A 10,221-nucleotide genomic window follows, 5' to 3' on the forward strand; every position below is an offset into this window, starting at 1 on the left:
ATTTTCCTGAATTATGATAAGTGTCACAAAATTATTTTTAGTAGAAATGTACATCTCATAGAACATCAGTACGAATTGGAAAACTGTTTTCTTTCACAGGTGGACCATATTCTGGATTTGGGAGTGACATTTGATGGGAAACTTTTATTCGACCAACATATTGAAGTCCTACTGAGAGATGTAAATCGCTTGCTCGGGTGGGTTCTTCGACAGTGCAGAAATTTCAGAGATAACAAAACCTTTTTAATGTTATATTATTCCTTCATCTATAGTCGACTGAATTTCGCATCGTCAATTTGGAGCCCCCAGTACAGGTGTTATGTGGAGAGAATAGAGAGGGTTCAGAACAGGTTTCTCAGGTTTCTGGCATTCAAGAATAACATAGTCTACCACGAGTACTCACACATTCGAAGGAAATTCTGTATAATGGAACTGAAAAATCGTAGACAGATGACGGATATAATTTTTTTGTACAAAGTTGTCAATGGCTTACTTCGTGTGCCTGAAATTCTGCAGGCAATTCCTTTCAAGGTACCGGATATAAGGTTGCGATGTGGAAACACTTTTTATGCTCCTTTGCGTAGGACGAACAGCGCACAAAATGCACCTATATTTAGGATGATAACATCTTTTAACAACCTTGAGAGCGACATAGATCTTTTCAACATACCACTCGGCAATCTAAAACGTGGTCTCAGGAATGTTCTCACATAACAATAAAAACAATAAAAATAAAAAAATGATAAATTTATAATTATAATGATAGTATCGATGGAAATAATATTTGTGTAGGCTTGATTATTTTTTGTATAAATTTCATGTGTATTTTTGTAGTTAAATTGGGTGAATACTTGTTTTGGGCTCAGCCTATTGTATTCCTTGTAAAGCATTAAATAAATAAATAAATAAATAAATAAATAAAAGGTGTACCAGAGGCTGCAATTGAAGTCATAACTGCATCAATTTCCAAAGGAACCCTGAAACAATATACAGCTTGTTTTAAAAAATATTGGGAGTTTTCAATAATGAATAATCAGGATCCACTAGTCTACAACCTAGAACATTATTTGAATTTCTTAACAGTTGTATTGAATAATGGACATTCCTTCTCTGTCATCAACTCGAACGGATCGGCCTTGAATTTAATTTTTAGTCCTATGAGTTCTGTAGACGAAAAAGTTATAATTAGATTCTTGAAAGGAATATCCAATATTCGCCCACCAAAACCTAAGTATGCATCCACTTCGGATCCGGATCCTATTTTGGAACAATTGGGAAAATGGTATCCTTTAGAAACTCTGAGTATGGAGAATCTCACTTATAAGCTCGTAACTCTCATGGCTCTCACGTCTGCAAGTAGGGTACAAACATTGGCGTTAATTAAGATCGAAAATATCGAAGTGTTAAGGGAAAAAATTGAAATTAGAATTCCTGATAGAGTAAAAACATCCGCACGTGGAAGATGTCAACCCTTACTCATTTTTCCATATTTTAAGAACAAACCGGAGCTGTGTGTGGCATCCACAATTGGATTTTATATTGAAAAATCATCATCCCAACGAAAAGGAGAACAGAATCTGATTCTCACCCATAAAAAACCAATTCACGCGGCCTCTTCGCAGACAATCAGTCGTTGGATAAAGAAAACACTACACATAGGTGGTGTAGATATTTCAATGTTTTCAGCCCATAGTACTCGACACGCATCAACTTCTGCTGCGTTTAGAGCAGGCGTAAACATAGAGCAAATCAGAAATACGGCGGGATGGACATCATCCTCCCACACATTCTTCAAATTTTATAATAGACCAGTAAAAGATTCCAGTGACACATTCGCTAAGGCTATAGTAAAATGCTGAGTAGGTCCTTGAGTCTTGACTTTGTCGTTACCACTACTATTACCAGATAGTAGATACCTTATATACTTATAATATTTTGTTTTCTGTTTGGCATTTCTGAGTTGAATTGTACTTCAATGGAACTGTATATTAATTATGGAATAAACATTATTATTGTTGTTATACACGGTGTTCCTAAATTGAACGTACAAACGAAAAGGGGAGATTCCTTGAGTGAGTTTAAGAAAAAAAAGCCCCGTGAACATGGGGTCGCAAACGTTTCGTTTTCGAGATACAGAGTGTTGAGGTTTGAATTTTTTTCAAGTTTTTTTCTCATAGTATCTACACTTCACAAGATATTCAACTGAAATTCGGCATAGATATTACCAAGGATATTACATTTTAGATGTAGTCTAACTACATTCAAAAAAATAAATAGCAACAAATGCACCCACCTTCACTTTTTTGAAAAACAAACGTTCAATAATTTGATGTGTCAAAACTGGCACTGAATTCATTCACCACAGATTACAAACTGGCCTTCCTATCATAGAGAATTTCGGGAGAATCGTTCAAAATTTTTTTTCTCGAAATCGTTGGTAGATACGACAAAACTACAAGTGACCGAAAAATTTAGTATAAGAACAAAGCTTCTTTTTACATTTTTTCAAATTAACAGTTGCTCACCAAAAAAAGTTCTGCAGAAGAACAGGTTGCAGTGTTCCAGAAAAAATACCACCCTGTAGATCTTCTATCGAAATTGCCATGTCATGTGGTGAGAACTCTAAAATGTAATATCTATGGCAAATTTCAGTTGAATATCTTGTGAAGTGTAGATACTATGAGAAAAAAACTCATTAAGGAATCTCCCCTTTTCGTTTGTACGTTCAATTTAGGAACACCCTGTATATCAGTTAAAATATGATTTGTAAATATAATCTAGATCATTATAGATTATCTCGATTATCATTAATAAAATTTGGTATAGTATACCTAGCTATTTTATATAATGTTTCTGCAAATAATTGTGGTCAGAATTACAAAATGGAATAAAAAAAGAAAAATCGACCACTAGGTACTCTGAACATCTACAATGTGATAATTATATCAAGGACAAGCGAAGGAAAATTATGAGATTAATCGACTTACCTTAAGGAAGATTAATCCTAATTTTCCGAGCTTGTCCGAAGATATAATTACCCTACCCACCCTATACTACCCAAATGCGGTCAATTTTTTGTTTTTGTTTCTTCACTCGCACTCAAAGAATGAGATACATATGGATCAGGGAGATAAGAAGCGGTGAATCAGGTATCCTGACTTTTTATTGGATTTTTAAACTTCGTGCTGACAACGACTAAGTTTCAAGAAACTACAATGTGATAATTATATCTTCGGACAAGCTCGGAAAATTAGGATTAATCTTCCTTAAGGTAAGTCGATTAATCTTATAATTTTAGCATATATCGTTCGACGGAATTGGGACGCATGTGATCGAGTCACAGATACGGGAAGTCTCGATAGGCGCCGTAGCTGTAGAGGATGAGTAATCGACGAAATCCCGGTCTGGTTGACTTTCGGAGATTGTGGCACGTGCTGTCGTGTTGATAAGGTTCTTATCAGACTTCATGATTTGAATTTCTTTTACTAGTTCTTCAATTTGTTTACTCTGGTTTGTGATTATTGTTTTCAACAAATCGATTTCGGTAACAAAAATAGATGTAATCTCAGTGACTATTTCATTCTTGAGTGCTGAGAAATCAGACCCTGAAAAGGGATGATCCGTTATTTGGACATTCTGATCGATGTTTTCGCGCTCATTTTCAGTGCCCTGCTGACATGCCTCACAATTCCATTTATTGTTGACAATTGCACGAATTTCATTACAGGCGTCTATAGACATATTTAGGCACTTGACATGGTAACTTGTATCACATATTTGACAATTTATTGAATCATCATAACGATCTATTTTCAGAGTGCATCGGGAACAACATATTCCACGACCGCGCGACATGACGATCAATTAAGAAGAAGGAGGAGGCGTTACTGTGTTCGAAAATATCGTAGATCCGGGACTGAAGTCAACATATTGTCAACCTGTTTTAAATAAAATTTGATTCTCTTGCCGAATCCAATAAACTCGCTCCTAGATACGTGGTGATACCAAACTATAAGCTTGGGATGGGATATAAAAAGTCATTCATATCTTCCCTTTTTAATGTCGTTTTATACATATTTTTGAGAGACATAATTATTTACAGTTCAAGAATTATATGCAGGTATAGGCTGGATAGGTTCAATAAATTATAGTATAGTTATTGGCCCATGAGAAACGAATACTTCGATCGTTTTTCATTATATGTTGAATTGAGAATCGAACTTGAATATCAGCAGTGTTCAATATATGTACTTAGGTAAATTTTACAACTCAATTGGATTTTAGAAGGACTCGCATAATACCAATAAGGTCATGATGCAGATAAAGATCTTTCTTTATCTGCATCATAAAACAAAAATACAGCCTATGTGCAAATAGTTTTGCAATATGAAAAATAATTAGTAAAAAGAATATTAATCAATTGTTTCCGATACAGTACCTAATTATTACTTTTCTTATTTTAAAAACAATTTGGCACAGGGGGTAGTGAGTTCCATGTTCACTGAGAGCATTTTGAGAACTATGAGGCTTGGAAAAAAAATGTTAAAAAATATTAAGATATCAGAAAGCTGATCATAGGTATCAAGAAAAAAATATTTCACTATATCTCGATTTGTGTAGGGTATTCGAAAAATTTCAAATTTTTTTTTTTAGTAATTTTTATGCTTCGTGTGATAATCTTAACGGATAATAGAAATTAATTATCATTCCAGAGATATAGAGGAGAGTCGGTGATTTTTAAATGGGACACTATAGATTTTTCAGCCCAGTTTTTCATTCGCAGATTTGTCGACTTCATTCTTGACATGGGCACAAATATTTTTCATTTATTCAAAGATTCAATTTTGTCTCTATTGTGTAATCTTCAATAAAGATGATATCATATAAGAAGGAGAAATTATCTGAGTTTCAACATCATGAAGAATAAATAAATTGGATCAGAACACAACAGGGGACAAACTCTAAAGAGCACTAACGTGAGTAGAATATATAAGATTTATATACAAGGTGTCCCAATTCAGGAATGGCGTCGAAATTCCAAATATCTTCGAAACACATGGCATATTCAAAAAACTGCTGAAAGGATTTCTTTAGAAATTCTGCGACTAAAAAACTGAGATTTTCCTCTATATCACTGAAATGATAATTTTTTTGTATGATCCGTTATAATTATTAAGACATTGAAACTACTGAAACAAATTTTTGGAATTTTTCGAATATCTTGAACATAAACAAAGATATAGCGAAATACTTGAAAGAGTAATTTTCCACTAACGCCCTGTAACTCGAGAACGAATCAAGATATCTATATTTTGCTTCCTGATATCTAATTATTTAGAAGATCGGGGGTCTTTGAATATTTTTATTTCCAAATCATATAGTTCCCGAGATGCTTACATTGAGCATCTAATTCGGAACACTCTGTACAAGATCAAGAACTGAGGTTACATATTTTCAGAGGGAAATTGTTATTTCTCTGACAAGTGCGGAAAGTGGTACTTGTCCGTACGAAACTGTCGTTGGCTGAAATATGCGAAGCAGCAAAGGCAGTTGAAGTCGGGACACTTTCCGCAAGTGTTGGGAAAAATATTTCTTCCACAAGGGCTTGAAATATATAGTCCATTCAAGAATGATATCCCAGTAGGTCTGGAAAATCCAGACGCAGCTTAATATCTGATCACAAAATATCTTCAATAATTTCTGTAGTTTCACTCACAGAACAGGAATATGCAAATATAACCTAGTATTTGAGAAGAAGAAATATTTAAATTCGGAGTATATTAATCAGCATTCAAAATTGAAACACTTATGTTTCCAATTTGTACGATTAAATTAAGAACATAAATAGCAGTACAAAATTCAAACTACCGTCGGTCAGTTCATAGATTCACACATAATAGGACTATAGATTACTGTTTATTCACAATACCAACCTGAATTCCGCAAAACAAAATCTCAACTTATGAGCTATTACCAACTTAAATTCTATTTTCCATAGCCACCCGATATGTCAATCATTCTTGAATAGATTATATATAATTCATATTCAACAATAACCATGGTTAACTCTTATCGTTGGCGTTCGGTGCATTAATTTACTCTATGATATTTCTCATTGTCATTGAGAGAAGGCATTAAAAGTTCAAAGCAGTCGTTTCTCCTTGTTGTATCGTCACTATATCACTATGCTTAGCAAACTACGATGGATTTCATATATCTCGAAGAAAATCTCGGAACACAACTAACACTAACTTTAATATCAAAAATAGCTTTACAGTTAGGCTCATCTTAAAACGTTTCGTACATCGTAGATTGAGTTTAAGTTATTGATATTTTTCTGCCAAGAAATGTCATGATAATAAGAGTCGTGGCACAAAGTATAAGAGATGAAAAATCTAACATAGATATATTATTCGATGAACTCCATATGATTGCTGGCTTCAAAGAAATAGAGTCCGTAGTTGAAACTCTCAGTCGAGTTTCAACTTTGAGGAAAAAAGATCAAGTTCATAGTAGAAACTTGTGGAAATTTAAGACGATTTTTGAAAATCTGAGTGAAGCATTTATATTGTGGGTATTCCGACAGAGAACTTCCTAAGCAATTCCAGAATGCTTATCCTATAAAAAAAATCATATTTATTGTTGAACTCATATCTTTGGCTACGACTCATCAACTTAAATAAGTAAGAAATGAACCGAAAACAATTTGAAACAATAAGCTTCAATAGTTTTTTTTTCAGAAATATTTGATTCAATTATTACTTGGTTATCATCAAAGAATTAATTAAGGAAAATATTGGGATAATGGAGAGTATTTTATTTCTGTTGTTCAATTTGTGACAACGCCAACGTTTCGAGATATTCACGAGATAGAATAAAACAACATGAATATATATACCGCATGGCCCATCCCAGACGCGGCGCTCATTTTGAGGGAGTAAATGAAGATATTTTGAAAATCTTTTCTTCTGTTGTGTGTAGGGTGTTCAAAAACAAAGATATAGATCAAAGTTACACTTTGTATTTTACCCCAAAATAGGGATGGCAAGCTTAAATTATGATGAATTTCTTCAGATCACTTTATACCTTAGAAGCACCCTTTACGAGATAATGGCGAGGAATTGAATATAAAATATACATAAAATATGAATATAAAAATAAATGTTTGTTCATATTATGTTTTTTTTTTGTTTCATTACTATGAAATTCTAAAATCTTTGGGAATATATAGGTAAAATATTAACGTCCTGAGTACTTGAAAAAAATGTAAGCAAGGCATAAAAAAATACCCAATAATTGTACACAAAATAAATGCTCCTTCCCGTGGAGATGTGTGAAGTTTTCGGGAAACCATAGCAGCAAAGATTGTGAACTCACTAGGAAAGGTGAAGAAAGAATCGCTACATACGTTTTATGTGGTGAAAAAGGCCATCCAGCAAGCTACAAAGAATATAGCGAATTTGAGCTGGTGATCAGAAAGAAGAGAGCCGGCCAAAAACAGACAGAACAGAAAGAGCCGTCTATTAAAGCAACACTTGCACAGGAAACTGTGAAAACCAAACCTGCAGAACAGAAAAAGAAGAAAGAAATTTCTAAGCCTATGCAGAAGAATGAGGAACAAAAGAAGACTCAATTAAAACCGACTGTAAATAGTCAACAAGAAAAAAGAAAAATATCTGAATCAGCCGATGATCAAGATATTTTCACGGAAAAATTTTTCAACAAAATGATATTGAAAATTTAAAGAGAAATGGAGAAAAAGCTTCAAGCATTATTCAGTAAACTGAAATAATGGACCTTACGGATTTTAGGAAGAAATCCCTCAAGATCTCGTGGAACATAAACGGGATCAACACTCGGAAAGCCGAGATAGAAGAAATAATATCAGAGAGACAACCTGATATTATAGCCCTACAGGAAACGAGAATAAACCGGAACAGACGACTGAATTTCATGAATTATGAAACGTATAGATGCGACAGAATTACAAACACCGGAGGAGGAGTAGCAATATTGGTGAGAACAGATCTGAAGTAAGTAGATCCGACAAAACACAAGGAGAAACAGAAACAGTTACGATTGTTGCCGAATTAAATCGACAAAGAGTCTAAATTCCCTCGGCATATAAGCGACCACAAAACAATTTATTGAAAGAGGAGATGAACAACATGTTGGCAGGAACAAACCCGAAAATCTGCATTGCAGATTTCAACTGTGAATCCCCATAATGGAACAGCAGAACAGAGAATAGAAATGGCAAAAAGCTCAAGGATTTCGCCGAAAAACAAAATGCTATAGTGGTTTAATCAGAGTTACATATCTTGCTTCTGGTAAAAGAATACCAGATGTAATAGATATCGCAATATTGAAAAATATAACTCAAGAATTCTCGATTGAAACTTTGGAAGATGGAACTTCGAACCACAATCCCGTGGAATTGACAATTGGAGAAGAACCAAGAGAAAATCTAATGGAAATAAGAGAATATACCAATTGGGCTAAATACAGCCATTTAATACAATCGGAAATAACAGAAATTCCAACAATAAGCACTCCAGACGATCTGGAATGTGCGGTTGATAAACTGGAAGAGATTATATTGAAAGCTTACGAAAAAAGCACGAGAAGAGTGAAGAGACCAGCACCAAGTCATCCGCATGGCGATACGCCTAAAGAAGTAAAAGATCGTATACAAGAAAATCGAAGACTCAGAAAAATATATCAGGGAAATAATTAGAAGTTTGAAGAAGAGGAAAGCTCCCGGAACGAATGTTATGCTATAGAAATTACCTAGAAAAGGTATAGCTGCTCTAACAAATATCGCGAATGAATTATGAGGACAGAACACTACCCAGAAAAATGGAAAACAGAGGAAGTCATAGTGTTCAATAAACCGTTCAAAGAGAAGAAGTTCCAACAAAACTACAGACCGATAAGATAGCCACTAGGCTAAATGAGGAAACCGAAAATCTGAAACTAATACCACCAGAACAGTTCGGATTCAGAAGAGAACATTCAACAGAGCAACAATTAATAATTGTTGCTCACAGAATACATTACAGAAGGAATTCAAAATAAACAAGCTACAGGTCTTGTTTTACTAAACGTCGCCAAAGCATTCGACAGAGTATGACATGAAGGATTAATATATAAGATGAGATGTGCTGGATATTCGATCAAAATATGCAGAAACGATTGACGAAACAAATGACTGGTGCAAAGAGTAGAAAATCAAGCTCAATGGACTAATGAGTCAAGCAGTATTACTGCAGAAGAGAAGACTGCGATCCACAACGAATCTAGAAGTTGACGGCGAAGAAATCGACTGGAAAAAATGAAGCCAAATATTCAGGAGTAACGCTTGACAAAAGACTATATTGAAAAAGTCATATCAAACAACCAATCGACAGAACGAAAGCAGCGATGAATAGACTCTATCCTCTAATAGGAAGAAGAAGCCACATGTCGAAAGAGACAAAATTGAAGATAATCAAAGCTGTTGCTAGCCCTCAACTGACTTATGGATCAGTTGCCTGGGGTTTCGCGGCAAAGAGCCATATCAAATGAATTGAAGCCACTGAAAACAAGTTGCTACCATGTGCAATAGATGCACCTTGGTTTGTCAGGAATAGACAGATTTATGGGGACCTTAAATGGGAAACCATAAAAGAATTCATGAACAGAAAAACACAGAAATTATTCGAAACAGCGAAAAACCATCCGAATCAAGAACTCAGGAGACTAGTGGACTACGACCCAGAGGAAGACAAAAGGAGAATGCGAATTTACCGAAGGAGACCAAGAGATCAATAATAATGATATTAAAATAAGAACTGAAACTTATTGATTAAATCCAATAAAGTGTTATTCAATAGAGGATAAACGCATAAATCCCAGCACGATAGTGTGCGAGAAGAAAACCGACTAAGAGATGAACCAATATTCAAGAAGCAGTTAAGGGTTTTTAGTGGGTCTCGAGCTCAGTAGAGTAAGAATCCCCACACTTGTTCCCCTTCAGGAAAGGGTGGTTCGTCTGACTTGCAGATTTTCCCCCTGCTAAACAAAAAAAAATACTTTACAGAAAATGACTATGGGCCATAAGTTTAATTTTGAGAGTGTACAGATTCTTGATAGGAAAGAGGTTGGTTATATTAGAGATGAGTATTTGAGATGATCCATATAAAAAAATTACACTGTTGATCAAAGAGAAGATGTGCAACA

Source organism: Coccinella septempunctata, chromosome 3, assembly GCF_907165205.1.
Source record: "Coccinella septempunctata chromosome 3, icCocSept1.1, whole genome shotgun sequence".
In the NCBI taxonomy this organism is placed as follows: domain Eukaryota; kingdom Metazoa; phylum Arthropoda; class Insecta; order Coleoptera; family Coccinellidae; genus Coccinella; species Coccinella septempunctata.